General features: G+C 55.4%; 1 long non-coding RNA gene across 1 annotated transcript; it reads left to right on the top strand.

Annotated features, from left to right (window-relative positions):
• Positions 1-205: 205 nt before the first annotated feature.
• Positions 206-1,531, top strand: LOC146765690 (uncharacterized). The gene is made up of 2 exons (XR_014949613.1): positions 206-988; positions 1,091-1,531. It is a non-coding gene; the product is annotated as an uncharacterized LOC146765690 (long non-coding RNA).
• The last annotated feature ends 16,520 nt before the right edge of the window (positions 1,532-18,051 follow it).

Genomic DNA, 18,051 nt, shown 5'->3' with positions numbered 1-18,051 from the left:
GGGCCCGGGAGGGGAGCGGGGCCGGGGCCGGGGGTACGGGGCACGGGAGGGGAGCGGGGCCGGGGCCGGGGGTACGGGGCACGGGAGGGGAGCGGGGCACGGGAGGGGAGCGGGGTACGGGGGCATGGGAGGGGAGCGGGGCACGGGAGGGGAGCGGGGCACGGGGGCATGGGAGGGGAGCGGGGCACGGGAGGGGAGCGGGGCACGGGGCACGGGGGCATGGGAGGGGAGCGGGGCACGGGAGGGGAGCGGGGTACGGGGCACGGGGCACGCCGGAATCCTCCGGGCCGCGGGGCGAGGAGGCGGCAGAGCCCCGGGCAGGCGGCGGCGAGGAGCTGGGGACTCCCGGGGCCGCGGGGGGAAGGGAAAGGCTGGAGCCCCCCCCGAGTGTTGGGGTAGAGGGGAAGGGCTGAGACCCCGGAGGTGCAGGGAAAGAGAGGAGCTCCGGCACCGAGATACAACGGGAACGGGAGGAGGGAGATGGATGGAAATTAAGAGCTGAAGCCACTGAAAAAAAAAAGCGATAAGACGCGGGGGGGACAGGAAGGGTGCGGGGAAATTGGCTGGCGCCTGCCGAAGGGAAGGGACAGAGGCTTGAGGCTTCCCAGACACCCACTCCCTCCTCGCTGCTGCGCTGCAGAGGCCTCATCTAAAGAGAAATTTTGGACAAGAATGAGGGGCGGGAGCCGAAACCCCTGGATGTGCCCCCGACCATTATCCACCTGCGAGGAGGCTCAGGGGCTTCGTGAAGAACGACACCAGGAACGTCCCTGGAGTGTCACAGCCCCTCGGGAGGCTTGGCATCACCAGGTTTGTCTTCATCCTCAGCATGGGCTGACCGTGGCACCAAGGTTTGGTTTGACATGGTGCCAGACATGGCAGGATATTGTCTGTATAAAGATAGAACGTTTATTAAAACAGTCATTAATGGAGCCATTTGGGTGTCTGAGTCATGCATGGAACAGTTAGGACTCATCTGACATCACAGGTGAGAATTCCCCAATGTAAATTCACAAGAGGTAGAATTTAATTGTGTCTTATTCAACACGAGGTCACAAATTAAATAACATTTAGTCTTCTGTAATTGAAGGATCTTGCAGAAGAGTGTAAACCATTTTGTGAAGAGAGCTGCCACCCCACTTTGCCAGGAGGGGAGCAGAAGCCTCTAAAGCTTGAAACAGTCCTAAGCAGAAAATCCACTTGTGGGATGTCCATGGAGGGAATTGTGAGCTGGCCATGGCAGTTTCAGTGAATGCCCAAGGAGCTGAAGTTGCTGAGTGTAGAGGGGGATGATCTTCAGAAGGCATTTACAAGTTACAGCATCACCACACTTGACCCCCAACCTGGTCCATGCCTGAAGCCAAGAGCTCCTGCTGCCCATGGAGGTTTATTTTACTGCTTCTGCTTGGCCTGGTTTCACATGGAGCGATTACAGGATGGCTCCTGCTGGCTGCAGCAGGAGTGCAGAAATTAACCTCTAATCCTGCTGCCACAGAGGAGGGCATAAATAAATGCAGCAAAATGATTCTCATTAGGGTGAAACGTTCCAGGGTAAACTGCCCCATTTGTGCTGGCATACGCCCTAAAGCACAGGTTTAAATGGGATGCCCCTCTCTCCAGTCCTACAGGGATGGGAAATGCTTCAGTCTCTGCTGGACCCTGCCCTGGTCTCTTATTGCCAAGAGAGGGTGGCAGTCCCCTCCCAAGGCAGTGTGTAGCCCCAGTGATTAGTACTGGAAAAGCACAGAGGTGAAGCAGAGGAAGGAGCTTTTCACCAGCCTGAGGCCATCAGCAATGGCTGCCAAGCCCTGCTGTGCCTGGCCAGGGCCTGTGACCAGGGGCTCTAGGGTGGGTGACAGCCGTGCTCGGTGACAGTGGGAAGTGATTTTAATCTTGCTGGCACCAGGAACAGTGGGCAGGAGGCCGTGGTGGCCCAGCCCTTGTATGCCTACAATCCAGCAGTGCTGAGCTGGGATCCACGTCTCTGTGTCTTCTGTCTGTGCATAGCAAGGAGAGACTGGAGGGAGCCCTGCTCTGTCCCCAGGGACAGCAGTGTCTGCTGACACCGAGTTAGGGAATGGAAACCAGAGTGCCTTCCCTGTGGCACCCTGAGGTAGGATGGAGGGACAGAGGGCATGACCTGGTTTTGACTCCTGCATGGCCCTGGCCTTCAGGTCACTGGGAAAGTCACGCTGAGTTGAGCTGCAAGGCCTGAGGTGGCTGTGGCTGGAGAGGATGAGCAAGCAGCTGACTGCACCTCACCTGCCGGCAGGTAATGGGGAGTTAAGTGGGGCCTTGTGTGTCACAGCATGAGCCCACCCCAGCACCTGCCTCAGGCTCTGCTGCTCAGGAGCCTAACTGGAGGCACTCTGTGAATTTGGGTGACTGCTGAAAATAGGAAGGTGATCACACTGTCTTCTGCTTCATCCAGGAGGTTTTGGAAGCATTCACTGAGAGCCTCTGGCAAGGTGCAGGGCCAGCGTGTAATGCATGTGCTTCATTTCACCCAGCAAATGGCATGCAAAGCAGGCAAGGTACTCATCATAGAATGTTTGAGTTGCAAGGGCCCTTAAAGATTGCCTAGCTCCAAGCCCTATTTACCTGTCCTTTATAAAAAAAAAAAAATACGCTTTGTTCAGCTACCCAAAACAACAATAAGAGATCACAGAAATAATAGGATGTTTGGATCTTTGCAAACCTCTCCAGGAACACATCTCCAGCATTTGGCATTGACGGAGAAGGGGCTCCCAGGGCACCCCCCAGCCCCAGCTGCCCGCTCTGGTTTCCCTGCAGGTGCCTGGGGTGATCTTGCTGCATCCCAAGTGCTGCTCCTGGCATCCCTGACATGAATTTTCCTGGAGCCCAGGGAGCTCTGGCCCAGCCACTCCTCCTGGTGATGCTGAAGTCACCAGATAACTGCTGAGCACCTGAAGAAGCATTTCCCAGCCATGTCTTGGGGCTATGGGTCAGCAGCTGGCTCAGTCCTGGCAGCTCCCAGTTGCCCGAAGGCCACAATCTGAGTGTGCCACAGGGCTTGCTGCCACACGTGAGTTGGGTGCTCATTAGCTGGGGCTGGGAAGAGCAGTTAATTAAGAAATACACGTGCAGTGTACAGAGACAATCCTCCAACACTGGCTCTGTGCCAAACAGCAAAAACCAAGGAAATGACTCACAGAATATATTGAGCTGGAAGGGACGCAAAACAATTATCCACCTCTGAAGTGAATGGCCCATACAGGGTCAAGACCTCACTTTGGTGTTATTGGCACCATGCTCTGACCAACTGAGCTAATCTCAGGGTCTTTATGAATGAGCAGAAGCAGCTCGTTCTCCTTCCCCAGGCCATGTCCCAGCCTCCCCCATCCTGCTGAGAGCCCTTTGGGGCACCCATTCCAGGGCCCCAGGGATGTGCCCAGACACCCACCCAGCCCCGGTGAAGCAGACTGGGAGGTGCCACCAATCACCCACTCACACCCCTGGTGTCTGTATGTGCCACACCTCAGGTCCTCAGGTGTCTATTCCCATGCTGCTTGTCCCTTGGGATGGATTTTCCTGGAAGCTCCTGCCTGAAGTTGTTTGTCTTTGTTGTAGATCAAGAAAATGCAACATGCACTCTTCCACATAATTAAAAATCCTCATCGATCTCCTTGGGAGCTCCTCTGATACCTTGAGTAGTGGCACTGGGGACAAGAGGTGTACTCCGTACTTAAACTGGGAAAGACCACCAGTCCCTGAGGAGACTCAGTGTCTTGCTGGGCTTTGGTGGCCAGAGTAAGGTCCATGAGGTACAGGCTCAGCATGGCTTCTCTGCCACTGCCTTGCCCCTCCCAGAGATGCCTGAGACCTCTCTGGCTCAGGTGGTCTCCCTCCCAGGTCCACAGGACTCCACAGCAGTCTCCTCCCTCTTCCCAAAGGGATGCTGGCAGGGAGAAGAAGCTGTGTCCGGCCAGATACACACCCAGCTGAAGGGCTCGGTTCAGCCCCTGCCCGGGGCAGTGCAGTGTGGGTGTGGTGTGGCTCAGGTGGGTGGTAAATGGGGGTTGTTACCAACTTGGGTCACTTGCTGCCTGGTGGCTGGGATGCCACTGCTCCCAGCAGCCCAGTGCTCCCAGCACAGGGCTTTGTATCAGCTCCCAGCCTCCAGTGGGCCCAGAGATCTCTGCCCAGCCCCCTGGCCTGCACTGGAGAAGAGCTGAGAGGCACTCAGGGAACCTGTGGTTATTGCCAGGCTGGGGACAGTTCCTTTCTGGGGCACCTGTGGGACATGGATGTGCTCTGCAGTGGTACCTGCAGAGCACATCCATGCTCTGTGCCCTGTGCTGCACAGCCTGGATGAGAGACAGCAACCTGAGCGAGGTGCAGAGCAGATAGTTGATGATTATATCTATGGGGCAACCACCACCCTCCAGCCCCATAAAACCTCCTTGTGCCACCTGTAGATACCCACAGCCCATGTAGCACCCGAGGGTGGAGGGGAAGAGATGGGGCTTGGTTCCCCAGCTGCTCTGCCATGGGAGAGGGCAGCAGGCCTCATGGTGCACTCCCATCCCAGAGAAACTCCCCAGACCTGAGATGGGCATGGTCCATGAAGAGCCTGGGATTTGCCTGAGGCTCTGAGTGTGGCTTTCCAGCAGTGAAGGAGCATGGAGGAGTTTACCTAGAACAAATACTGTGAATGCCCTCTGGGAATGACAACAGCCAGGAGGTAACCTCACTGGAAAGAAATCTGGGTGTTACATTTGCACTTCTCTAACAAAAAGACCTATTTCCCAAAGATGAACGTGGGACAGAGGTTTTTCATTTGTCGCATAAAAACCAGACTTACTTCTATATTTAGAATTTGGGTCACCAGCAGCTTTCTGCCAGGAGACACCAAAACAACTTTGAAAAACAGGGCTGCAAACCGGCTTTGGGCCAGGCACCCGTGTCCGGCCGGGAAGCTGCCCAGGGGGAGTGATCAGAGGAGAGGCTGGCCGCCTTTGGCAGCAGTGCCGGCCGGGGTGGGGTGTCCCTCCTGGCTGGGGACGCTGCTGAGCCCCTCCACGAGCAGCCCCGTGATCCCAGCCCGGCGGCGCCCTGACTCAGGGCACCCTGGCCTGACACGTCCTTGTTTTTCACGAGCTCCTTGCTTGGCCTGGGGACAGAAGAAAATAGCAGCTGGTGCGATGAGCCCAGTAATTTGACCCAAGGCGATTTTGGGGTGTGCGTCTCAACACGGAGTAACCTTGCCTGTCGGGGCGCAGCAGCCGGGGTCAGTGCCTGTGAGGCGAGAGGATGGCGAGAGGATGGCGAGAGGATGGCGAGAGGATGGCGAGAGGATGGCGAGGGACTGGAAGCACCCTGTCAGCCCCTGCTACTGCCAGAAGCCGGCGGTGGGAGCAGGCAGCCGCCACAAACACGGAGAGCCGGCAAAGCTCCGCACTCTGCCTGCGCTGCAGAGGAGGGAGTGGGGAATGCAGCTGCTGCCCCAGACAGCCACCGGCCAAGGTGGCTCCTGAGGGTCTCCTCCAAAGTGACTGATACCCGCCCCAGCCTTCACACCGTGCCAAGAGGAGGAGCCTGCCCACCCCGCTGCCAGCGCCGGTCGCTCCTGCTCCCTGCCCTTCGCACCCCCCCGGGCTCCTCATTCCCCGGCCCCGGGGTCCCAGCAGCGGCTCTTACCTCCAGGGTCCCCCAGCTTCACCCCAGAGGAGCTCATGCCATAAGCCATAGAGGGGGATGTGCTCCACAGGGGTGGAACGTGCTTCATACGGGAGGGATGTGCTCCATAAGGGTAGTGTGCTCTCCATGGGGAGGGTGTTTCTCCATGGGGGAGTTGTTCTCCACACAGGGAAGTGTGAATTCCATCGAGTGTGCATTAGCCCAGAGGGCACACAATGGTGTGGAGGCAAGAAACAGACCCCAGCTCAAGGCTTGCTCTTCCTCTAGCTCGTCTGACTCCAAGCAGGCTGGACAAGGACCCAGGAGCCCTTGGGAGCCTTGGCACTCAAGAGTCCCCCAAGACTCTGATGCTCCTGAGGGGCTTCAGTGATGGCATGGCTTTGTAGCTTCTATAAGTCAGGACCGTTGAATTTTCCAGAGTTTGGATTACATGTCTCTGGCTCTTCTGCCTACTCCTGGGTTGAAGTGATGCCCTCCAGACAGGTGCCATGAGGTGCCCAGTGTTCTGCCCAGTCAGTGGTGCTTTATTCAAGTGTGTTCCCAAGCCACCCTCAAGTCTGTGTATCCCAAAAGTAAGATGAGCATTTGAATCAGCATCCATGGTCTCTTTAAGGTCAAAGTTAAATCCTGCCCAAACAAACCCCAGGCTAGTAGAAGTCCAAGCCTGCTCATGCCTTTGTCACAGAAGGTGCTGCAGCCCAGTGGGTCAGGGCAGGTCATGCCATGATGCTGCTGGGGCCCTGTGTGTGTCTGGGCTGGATGAACCCTGGAAGCTGCTGCCTTCCACACAACAGCATTTCTGGTTCTTTTGACTCCTGCCACATATTTGTCTTGTGCAACATGAGGTTTTGGCAGTTGGTCCTGCTGCAGAGCAGTGCTCAGCCCTGGGACCCACCCAGGCTGAGGAGGCTCAGCCCTCCATGGCAAGAGTGGAAGAAAAGGTTGGGCTGAAGCTGAAAAGAAAAAAGCAACCATTCAATCACCTGACCAGGCCTCCCACAGTTCAGTGTGGATTTGTTTGAGCCCCAGGAGTCCACACCGTTAATTGTGAGCCTGTCTAGGCTGAGGCACAAGGCAGTGCTGACCATGGAGGACTTAATCCTCATCTTCATGTGTTCATAGTCCCATATGTTTGTATCAATTTTATTTTAAATTCCTCCCTAGGACAGAGGCAGAAACTTCCTACACTCGAATTCAAGGCAGGACAATCATAAACAAACAAAATGAAACCTGGGTCTTCCATTTCAGGGGATGGGCAAATTACAGGGTAGAAAACACTCTTCTGTTGCTGCCCAGCCTTCATTGTTCAGCTAAGGCTTGCTGGAGATTGGTCAAGTTATTGTGTGCCAGGTGAACCAGTTTTCCTGCACTTTGCCAGTGCTATCCAGACATGCTCCTTCTCTTCGGTCCTTGTACTTCATGATCCAGGGTCACACCACACCTTCCCCAGCAGCTGGTGTCTGCAGGGGACACTGCTGCTGGACACCACCATGCTGACATGCTGACCTGGTGACATGGTGACACAGCCCAATTCTGGTGTAGAGACAAAGCTGCTCCATCAGACTTTCCTCTGGATGCTTACGTTCCCACCCAAACCACACAGCCTCACTATCAGTATCCTCATCCAAGACGGTCTGAATAGAGAAGAGGAAAATGAACCCATCACCCCCTGCTGAGGAATTCTGTCCTGAATTTTGTTTTAGTCCTGATGTGGAGGGGCAGGGCTCCTCAGAGCTGGCACGAGAAGCCTTGGGATGGCCAAGCTGTGCTCAGCTTCCCTGGCCAGGTCACCAGCACCAGCTCTGCTCTACTTCCCCTTTCCTAATGAGTGAATTTTCAGCAATCTAAGTTGTTAATGCTGGAGTAGGATCCCCAGGACAAGGACAGGCTCATCCACCACTCAGTGGTATCCTCAGCCTTGGAGGATCTGTTCCAGCTGGACTGATTGTTGTCCTTGTGCTCAGTCACCTTGACTCTTCTCTCCAGACTATGACATGCCACTTAGGAGAGAGACAGCTCCCACCACGGTGTCTGAGCTTTCTGTCCCGAGGTTAGAGGCGGCCAGGAGGGGACCTGCACTCTGCAGCTGCCCTGGCTGAGCAGGGACCTCACTGCTCCTGCAGCCCTGAGCCTCAGCCTTGCCTGGGTCTCCCTGGGGACAGGGACTACCTGCCTGCAGCTTTCTCTATGTGCTTCCCCGGTCTATGATGCTGGGAGGGTTCCTGCCCCACTGGGATGTCCCTGCCCCTTTGTTTATTTGTCTCAGTCTTTCCCTGGAAGGACCCCTGCTTTCAGTACCCATTGAGAATCACTTTATATGCTTCATGGAACAAGATTGTAAAGCCAGGTGTGAAAAAAGGAGATGAGGGAACTGGGGACCTGACGGAGAGCCTGAAGCAAGTTCATCAGTTTCCATATGGCATCTCTCCAACAGAGGGATCTTCTTCCTTGTTGAGCTCCTGTGGATGTGGTAAGGACCAGGCAGAGTCTTTGGAGTCTCATGGCACAGAGGGCACAGCAGTAGTGTGATGCCAGACCAAGAAACCTCCTGTGCCTCACACAGAAATGGGATGGCTCTGAGGGCCATGAGGTGGGTGCTCCAGGTGTCTGGCACCATCACTGTGCTCCCACCTTGCCCAGTGCTGGCCCCAGCCTGTAGGGAGCCTGGGGCTGTGCAGGGCAGCAGGACTCTGCAACCTCCTCTCAGCTGCCTCCAGCAGCACTGGAGTTTACTCCCAGGTGTCACCCCAGAGTGAAACCCAAGTGAGCTCCTGATAAGGGAGGGCAGCTATAAATGTCCTGTCCTGTGGAGGGTTCGCTATATTGAGGGGAGGAAGGGAACACTAAAGTCTCCTCTTAATCCGCAGTCTGGTTTTGTGCTGAGATGAAGGGAACAGATCCCCTGTGACCATGCCCAGGGTGCCTCCCCCCAGTCTCAGTGTCTGCAGACACCGGTGTGTGCACATCCCTGCACGCGGCATGTCCCCAGAACACGCCTCCAAGCCCTGCCCACCACCCACCCCGATGACCTGAAAAATACACCACCACCCAGGTTAAAATTAGCTTGGTGCTATTTCTAGTCAGGCCAGCAACTCTGCTGGGGCAATACCAATGGCATGGATATGTCACGGCCATGGTCCTGGTTGGAGAAGGAGCACAGCTCCCACAGCAGAGCAGTGTAAGATGTGGGACCACTGCTACAGCCAGCCAAGCATGGGGTGGGCATCTGGGGAGAGGGACTGGAATTCAGCTGCAAATGGCCAGGCTCCCTTTTCTACACACCTGGGGGATGTTTGCAGTTTATAGTTATTACCTCAGACTGAGCCACAGCCATAGGCACAGGCCTGGGGAAGCAGCACTCCAGTGCACAGCCACATTTGGGCCATCGTGGAGAAAATTTTCAGCGCACCACTGCGCATCTGGTGCCTGACAGGAGACGAGCTGGTGGATGTCCAGCTGCAGTGCCTGCAGGTCTCAGACAAATCAGGCCAGCAGACTCCTGGTCTCAGCCTGGTTCTGGTTCTCCTGCTGCCCCTCTCCCACAGGCACAAAACCAGACCACTTGTAGCCGTGCTGCCTTGTGCATGACCAGGAGTAGCCCCCCCATACAGAGCTGTGCCTCGTGTGCAGCCAGCTCCTGAAAACCCGGGCACGAGCCCCCTCCACGTGCTGGCAGCCATGGATGGGCAGTGTTAATGGGCATGTTTGCTCTGGGCACTGCCAAGCACCTGCTTGTGCTGGCAGGGCACCCTCCAGCAGCCCAGCACGGAGGCAGGGAGAGGCGTCCTGTCGTGGTGGGGTGCTGGGTGGGCCAGGCTCTGCCATGCTGGTCAGGTCCTGCAGACTGGGGCTGAGGTCACCTGCAGGGCAGATGGGAGTCAACATCTCTGCCCTTCCACGAGCCCTGGGCCGACCTCAGCTGGGTGTATCCAGTCTCACCGTGCCAGGCTGGGTGGAGGTAAACACTGCAGAGCTGGGTGATAGGACTGAGAGCTCTCAAGGTCTCTGTGGCATTTTAAACATCCTCCCCCAGACACCATGAGAGGCAGAGTGCCGCTGTGTATACCTTGGCACCTTGCTGAAGGACCACGTCACCCTCCCCCAGAGACAGCACAGGAATTAGGATTGCAGTGACATTGGAGATGGGACTCCAAATTTGAGGAAAGGACAAAGGGAAGCTTTTTCCTTTGCTCTTCAGGCACCATCCCAAGACCTTTGATACACAGAGGAGTTTTACAGTAGCCACAATCCCTGGTAACTCCGTACCTCTGGGTTACATCATCTGGGTGCTGGGTGCAGGCCGAGTGTGAGTGTGGTGGCAGATGCAGGCAGACACAGCTCTGCAATGCTCGCCCTGCCTGTAGCAGGCTTGGTGGTGGCACTGGTCTGGTGTGACTTGCAGGAGCACTGAGCTGGCTGTGTCCAGCTCCACTCCAGGCTATGGTGGCTCTGCTGCTCAGCACCTCCCCAGGTGGGTGAAGCACCCCTGGCCCTTGTGTCACCACACTGCTCTGTCCCATCATAGCAGTGAGACCTGTCACCCTGGCACAGGGATTCTGGGACATGTGTGCCTGTCACTTTGCTCCTTGGATGGTGGCCTCAGAATGGTGCTTTCCAAGGAGCTGACCTTAAAAAGAGCAAAACACGGGCTGCCTTGAAGGTTCCTGCTCTCAGGCATTTCCATTGGGTCTTGGCAGGCACCCTGGTCGTGCCAGCCAAACTCTCCCACCAGGAGGGTGGCTATCACCAAGCCCAGCCACCACTGCCTTATAAAGATCCTCCACTGAAATTGCCCTTGGATCCTTCTGCTCTCTCCATGTTGCACATGGAGATGAAACCCTCCAGAACCACCAAACCTCCCCAGGCATGAGATGCCTTGCACCTTCTCCCATTCTCTCCCACATGATGCCCAGGCTTTTGCTTCTCTGAAAGTCTCCTCCTCTCTGAAGGAGAGTTAGCAAAGACCTTTCATAGTTTCCAGGCTTAGCTCCTCTACCAAAATGCCTTTAAAACAATTTTCTCACCTTTTTTTTTTTTAATATTAAAGATGAAGGCAAGAAGCTTATTTGCCTGACTTCTCCTTAACCCCCTTCCAAATATTTGAGCACCTGAGGATCCCAGAAATTGAGAGGCTTTGACCTGTGATACAGTTGAGCACAAGAGGAAAAATGGGCCCTAAGTCAGCACATAGCCCAAAAATAGAATGAAGGTTATCTGAAAAATGCACTAAATATAGACAAAAGCATTTCAGCCTCAGCTACATCTGGGCCAGCCCAGCACAAGGCTCAGTGTCACTTGCAGACTTTAAAATTAAAGGTCCGTGGTCCCAGCTGACATGCTCAGAGCAGGTTCATGTTATATCCTGGCTGGTTACAGCCCCACCTTGCTCTGCCTTGGCTCTCAGGACACCCAAAGTGAATGCCCAAGATTCCTATCTCCAGAGGTGCTCCCAGGGGGAGGAGGAGGCAGCAAGCCCAGGTCTTTACAACCCCAGGCACGTGGAACTTCTATAGAAAGTCTGCACTGCCTCTTGGAGGGCACAGGTACAGGTGATCCTGCTGGGTGTGACACCAACCAGAATGTCACAGCCACCAGAACTCTCAAATCACTCAGAACCTCTGACCTTGCTTTCAGTTTAAGCCACAGAGGAAGGTGCAGGCAAGGGCTCCTTTCATCCAAGTCGGGTCATTCAGCTCCATTTGCAGCACAGTGGGAAAACTTCCAGTTTTCTGGCACTTTAGAGCCCTGTAAATGCCTAGTCCTTCCTTCTGCCCTGCCCAATGTGGAACGGTGACCTGCTGCAGAAGCTTTCAGGAAGAGGGGTCCAGGCAGCCCTGGGCCCACCAGCATCTGTCAGCCATGCAACATTGCTGCCTCTGGCACCATGCAGAGGGAATGTCCCCAGTCGGTGTCTCCTTGCCAGAGAGGAGTTTGGGGCACTTAAACCCAGGTCCAGGGGGAATTTTTTCCACCTGTAGCCTGTCAGACCCCTTGACCTGATAGATCCACCTCTTCCCCATCCCACTGAGGTGTGGGAGTGACCATACCATCCTGATGCACACATTCCAAGGACCACAGGCATGGTCAGTGGGAGGAGAGGGCAGCACCAGTGGGCAGCAGGACAGAAGGAAGGGAATTTCACCCGTGCAATCCCAAGGCACTGGAGGACTGCTCTCCCAGGAGATCTCCAGAGCTCCAGGTGGGCACCAAAATGGATCTATCAGCTCTGCATGTTTCTGGGATTTGGTGATTTTTGGTCACCAGCTCCTGGGATTTAAAAAACCTCCCCCTGAGCATAAGGACTGACAAAGGTGGAAAGAAACTCATAAAATGTGTCTTATAGGGCCAAGTTTTGCTATCTTTTTAAAATGAGATAGGAAATTTTCCATTGAAAAGGTCCAAGATCCTTTGAAGTTCTCATGGTTCATTGCCTGCAGCCCAAGTGAGCCCTGGCAGCCTGGCATCTCCTCTGCCAGTGCTGGCAGCAGATCCAAGGAACAGCCTCACCTGCAGCAGTGGGGTATCTTTTGGGAACAAAGCTAAGCCCGGAGCATGAGGCTGCCTTCCTCCCCGAGTGGTCAGAGATGCACTTTATTTGTGGATTTTTAGGTAAATGCACATTTTGCCAGGCAGGTCTGATGCAGCCAGCTCAGAGCAAGGATCACGAGAACTGCTGCTGCTCCCCACTGTGCTGCCCTCAGAGCCAAGGCATTTCTGCTGGGAACTCACATCAGCCCTTCCTGACCTCCAGCTGCAGCCACCCAGTTTCAACCGCCCAGGGAGCCGGTTTTGCAGCACCAGAAACACAAACAGCCTCCAAGACTGTGCCCAGATCTCCTCTGATGCCCTAGACTTTCTGAATAACTTCTTTCATAAAAACAGCGTCATGGCAGGGTGCAGATAAACTCTGACAAACAGCACTAGGCTGTCCTGTCCTCACCTGCCCTTCATGGAACTGTGACACCCCATAATTAGAATTGAGACCAGGAAGAGGCTGGAAGGTGGGGCCAGCAAAAGGAATTGTCCCATGGGGGTGCAGGGCAGGGTGCTGGCTGGTGGGTGAGGAGAACCTGCAACATGGAGGAGAAACAGGATGGGGAAGGGCTGCTGTTGGTAACCCCGGGCGCTCTTGGTCCCTGTGAGGTTTCTCCTTTCCCCTCCTAGGAGCATGGTCACCACTGTAGGAGGGGCACTGGAGACAGTGGAGAAACAGCACTTTGTGGGACTCAGAGCTGAGAGTGCTCCAGCAGGCATGGGGCACCATGCCCACCTGCCCATGACCTGGGCAGGCAGAGGGACAGGGGCAGAGCCTCCCCTGTGTGCCATCCACTTCTCAAAATCATAGGCCTGAATTCTGAGTGAGGGCATCATGACCCACATCCAGCAAAACATGTGCATGGCTGGTGTTCAGAGCCAGCTGGGATGAAGGCAGACAGCACTGAGAATAACTGCTTTCACACCACTCCTCTCCTGCACCACCACCTGGGCAGCAGCTGCAGCACTAGTGTGGGATTGTGCCCGTGTGCGCAGGGTGGGGTTTAATCCTAGGGAAACTTCCCTGTGCACACTAGGGAGGTTGTTATGGCCTGACCCAAAATGAGGGGGATCAAACCATGGATCCAATGGAAAAAATCACCCTCATGTACTTCACCCACCTCCTGTCTCTGCATTAACAACCCCATGTCCCTGCAACACCCTCCTAGGCAGCTCTGCTGCATGCCTTCCCAGGCAGGCATTATTCCCAGGAAATAAAATTCCTGTGAATTTTATTCCAATAAATCTTTTTTCTGGTCTCATCCAAATTAAAGCAATGAGAGCAGAGCAGCAGCAGCAGAAAGACTATGTCCAGGAGCACTGCTGCTTTTCTGACTACAAAGCTCTCACCTGGAGACCCTCACACACCTGAATGAAAAGCTCCTGCAGAACTGCTTCTCCTGTGAACCCCATTTTCCCCCAGTCAGATAATTGGTGTGTTGTGTATAACTTGGGTCATTAAAATATCCCTTTTTACTTCCTGCTCTTCTGCACCCAGAGGCTGCTGTCAAGGTGATGCAAGAGATGTCTGTGATTGCAGCTGGGTGGCACCAGCACCATCCCTGCCCTCCTGCCCTGCTACACAGGGTGTTGCTCACGGGGGATTTAGTGAGCTTGTGTGAAGGTAAAGCTGGAGACAGAGGTTGGGAGTTGGAGAAGATATGGAAAAGCAACAGAGAGACTAGAAACAATTATTTTGGTTACCAAAAAGTATTTCAGATGTGCCTAATTCAGTGTCTCAAACACTGCAAATGGGATGGAGCCAGAACACTGTCATTCCCCCTCCGGGGCTGGCATCAGTGGGGCTGGTTCAAGGAGTGCCCATTATAGAGGAACACTCACAGATGTGTTTCTCTTTAGGAAGATCCTTGCTAAAGGCAACGGGACTCCAACTCCTCCTGTGCCACCCTACAACCAGACACCTAAAGGTGGTGTTTTCATTACCACCTCTTTCTGACAGAAATCTGAAGAAATACAAAGGTGAATCAATTTGACCATCCCATGGAGGGTAGTGCATCCCCTGCTGTGCTGCCCTGGGATCAGGCAGAAGTGGAGAAGAGTGACCAGGTCAGTGCTGGGGCCAGGGTCCCCTTCTATGCCCACCCCCCCAAGCAGGCCCAGTGGGTGGCACTGGCACGGCTGGGGCTGTGCTGGGTCCATGTTGGCAGCGAGGACTGTCGCTGTCGAGGACCGGTCCAGCAGATCTTCCCACTGCTGTGCAGGCAGCTGAGCCTGGGCGGGCACACAAAAGCACCGGCAATCATCCTGGGGACAAAATCTGGGGAAGACTGGCCTGAGCAATCTGGCCAGGCAAGTAGAGCCAGGGATGGCAATAAGCAGGAGAGACAGGTTTGGGAAAAGGACAGCAGCTCCTCAGAGTTCCCTCCAAACAGTCCGGGCGCAGCCTGGACCGATCCTTCCGCGGCCAGATCGCCTGGACGCAAGTCCCTGTTGTGGCCATCAAACCCCCAGTGGCTGCCTGGGGAAAGCAGCAAAGCCAGAGGTTCTGTGGCTGGGAGGCAGAGCAGGGCACCCCCGGGGTCTGTCTGTCCTGCCTCCTGCCACCCCGCCAGCCCTGCCCCGCTGTCGCGGCAGGCGGGTGAGTCTGTGTGCGTGTGGGAGGGCTAGTGCCAGGATGGAGGGGGCAGTGCCCAGTTTGCACTCCCCTTCCCGTGGGCCCTGCAGGGCATCGTGGTTACCATGGCAGGTGTGGGTGGTCTCTAGGACACGACACTGTGCTGGGGTGGCACGTACACACTTTGGAATTATCTTCCACCTGAGGAAGGCTACCAGGCTCCATTCCCCTCCCTGTGTCTCAGAGAGAAAAGGAATGGCCATCGTGGGTGTCATGGTTTGACACTGGCACAATGCCAGCGCCCCCATGAAAATGTAACCTCTCAATTGAATGCTGTGAAATGCGATCGGGAACAGAGCAAAGCAGGCCAAACTTAATAACAAGGGGGAACTTTATTACACTACTACTACTACTGCTACTGTAAAGGAGAAAAAAAAACACACAAAATTTGAAATGAAAACCTTTCAAAACATTCCTCCTCCCCCCACCCAACGCCAATAAATCACAGCAAGACACATTTGGACCCTTAATCCAGTCTTCACCCTTCCACATAATCAATACTGAGTCCATCAGGGGGAGAGGAGTCTCCCTTGCACCATAGACCCCCAGGAAACACAGCTGCCACCTCTTGTGTTTCCATGTCACACGTGGCACCGCCCAGAGAGAATCTGCCAGTGTGACACTCTCCTCTCCATGTCACAGTGCTCTCACCACCGTGCATGGACGGAGACTGCTTATAGGGCCCCTTTAAGGATGCTCTGCCAAGGACCAACAGGAACAACAGTCCAGTGTCTCATTTTGGGACTACAGTCCCCCCATTTCCCTCGGGCTGAGGGTCCAAGAACAGAGATCACCTTCTCTTCTTCTCTGAAGACGGAGGGCATCCTCACACCCTCCTCCGCTGACCTCTGTTCATTCCTGAACTGGTAGTTGCTGAAGAAGTCTCTTGTCTCACCATTGCATCCCCCTAAAATGCAGTCTCTCTTGGAGGAAGGATTGGTTCAGTCTATGGTTATCAAGAAGAGTCCAGCCAACAGCCACTCGATCATTTCCCCCCAACCTTCTTTCCCTAACAACTAAGGTCCCTGGCTGTCTCTCTTTCCTTCAAACTGAGGAGGAGCAATATTTCACAAAGCCTTCATTTCACAGGAAAGGGTAAAAATTCCCAAACTCCCCGGACAGCTGAAATCTCTTGGCCCAGGACGCTGTGCTGTCCCCCATGCTGGGCATCTTCCCCCCCTCCTCCTCATCCTCTGCTGGCAAACTCCCGGGTGTCTGCAGGCTCTCTATGTCTTTTCCCTCTAGGTTGGGGGGGAGGGAACAAAGACATCTCAGATGTTCTCCACCCTTCCATCTGCAGGAACTGGCCCAGCTCGGTTCCAGACCCTTCACCCCCTGGCCTACCTCTGCAGGCCACATGGATTCCCCTTCCCCACCCAGCTCACCGCTGGGCAGGGGAGGTCTGCACCCTCCCATGACCAGAAACAAAGAGAGCGAGTTCTCCTGGGAGTTCTGCTTTTAACCCCTCTGTGTTCTCAGAGGCGTGTCCACCCTCAATTGGTCACCCCAAGTGTCAGTATCCAAACCTGACCCCTGACTGGACTGACCTCTTCCTTCCAAGAAAATTCTTTTCCCTTGTCAAACCACGACAATGGGCCAGGCAGGCAATGGGTCCACCCCAATGAGACAGTGTTCATCCCAGAGAGCCAGGGTGCACACCAACAGCACAGGGTGAACCCCAGTGCTCTTATCCTTCCTAAGGCAGGACACAGGGCAGAGGGTTTGGCCAGGACAGGGCTGCAGCACTGGAGCCCTGGCTGCAGGGATGCTCTGTTGTGGCAGCAACTGGGAGGACATGGTTTTTCATATGTTGGCTATAAGCACCCATTGCTTTCCCAGAGCTCAGATCCTCAATGCCCTGGCCATGGGATAGGGAGAGCATGGGGGTGTGGTTGGCAGCTCAGGTAACGCGTGACAAGCACAAGGGAAGGGTCCCTGGGGCAGCTGACAGCTGAGTAACACACCACGGGACAGGTGGGGTGGGGACTTCAAAGAGCCCGGTCCCACGGGACAAAACAGGTGGGGAGTGACTCCTCTGGCAGAGCCTGTCTGAGGCTGAGCACCCAGCAGCCATCCTGAGCATCCGGAGCAGGGACACTCACAGCCAGGCAGGTCATGCCTCATGGAGGCTTTAAGCATGACCACAAATGGCCCTGGGTTCAGGCACGGGGAAGAAGGACCAGAGGTCACTGGCTAATTCACTGGCAGGTCTGAGCACCACAATCCCCAGCTCCAGCCACCTCCTCAAAGCACTGCCCAGCACCTCCTGCCACACTCCACACTCTTGCACTTTGGCTGAATTTCTGCCCTCTCCCTGAGAATGCCTCTCCCCCTTCTTTTTCTCCTGAGACCCCCACCTGTGCCAGGAGGCTCATCTCCACCAAACTGGTGCTGGGAGACCTCCAGGAGCACTCACAGTTGGGAGGACCTGTGCCCAGGCAGGGTCACCTCACCCTCAGCTCTGGTAGGAGCCCTCAGAGCTCACCTGGCACCAGGAGATGGAGCTGGGAGTCCTCTGCTCCGATGCCACACCTCTGTCCCAGGAACCCTGGCACAGACACGGTGGGTGTCAGGCTGCAGTCCAGGCTGGGCTGAGCTGGACACTCCCAGCTGGTTTGCTCATGGCCACTACCTTGCACCCGGGCTTGAGGAGGGCAGAGATATTTTTATAACCTTAAAAGCCCAGGAGCATCTGGATGAGGCCTTGGGGTGAGGCAGGAATGTCCTGAGCTACATCTGATGCCAGGGAAGAAAACACGTGTCTCTCTGTCCCTGCCCACGGGTCCAGCGGGGTTTCTTAGATGAGACAGATGTTTGCTACTTTGGAGGTTGTGCTGGGGAAGCACAGGGGGGAAGCCCAGCTTGTGCACCCCACAGCAGAAGGAAGGGAGCTCCTTGCAGCCCAGGAGCACCGCACAGACCATGGTGTCCGTGCCCTCAGGATCACCCACCCACCAGGGCCCTGACAGGTCAGGGTGCTGTGGGTAGAGGGAGGGACAACCGCAGCCAGACCCTGAGCTACAAACTTCTCTAATTAAGAAATTCAACATGCTTTCAACCTGGAAGCAGCCCGTCCTCCAGGTGGGAAGAGGCAGAGGGGGCAAGGGAGATGTTTTCAGTGAAGGACCATTTATGTGGGAATATGGTTTTGGGGAGCCTCCCTTGCTCCTCACCCCCACCGAGACAGAAACAGGGCAGACAGTGGGGGTGGCTGTCAGGTG

The sequence above is a fragment of the Lonchura striata genome, chromosome 20, assembly GCF_050655825.1.
Source record: "Lonchura striata isolate lonStrDom1 chromosome 20, ASM5065582v1, whole genome shotgun sequence".
NCBI lineage: Eukaryota > Metazoa > Chordata > Aves > Passeriformes > Estrildidae > Lonchura > Lonchura striata.
The sequence above is the reverse complement of the archived record's forward strand: the minus strand, read 5'-3'. Positions and strand labels throughout refer to the sequence as shown.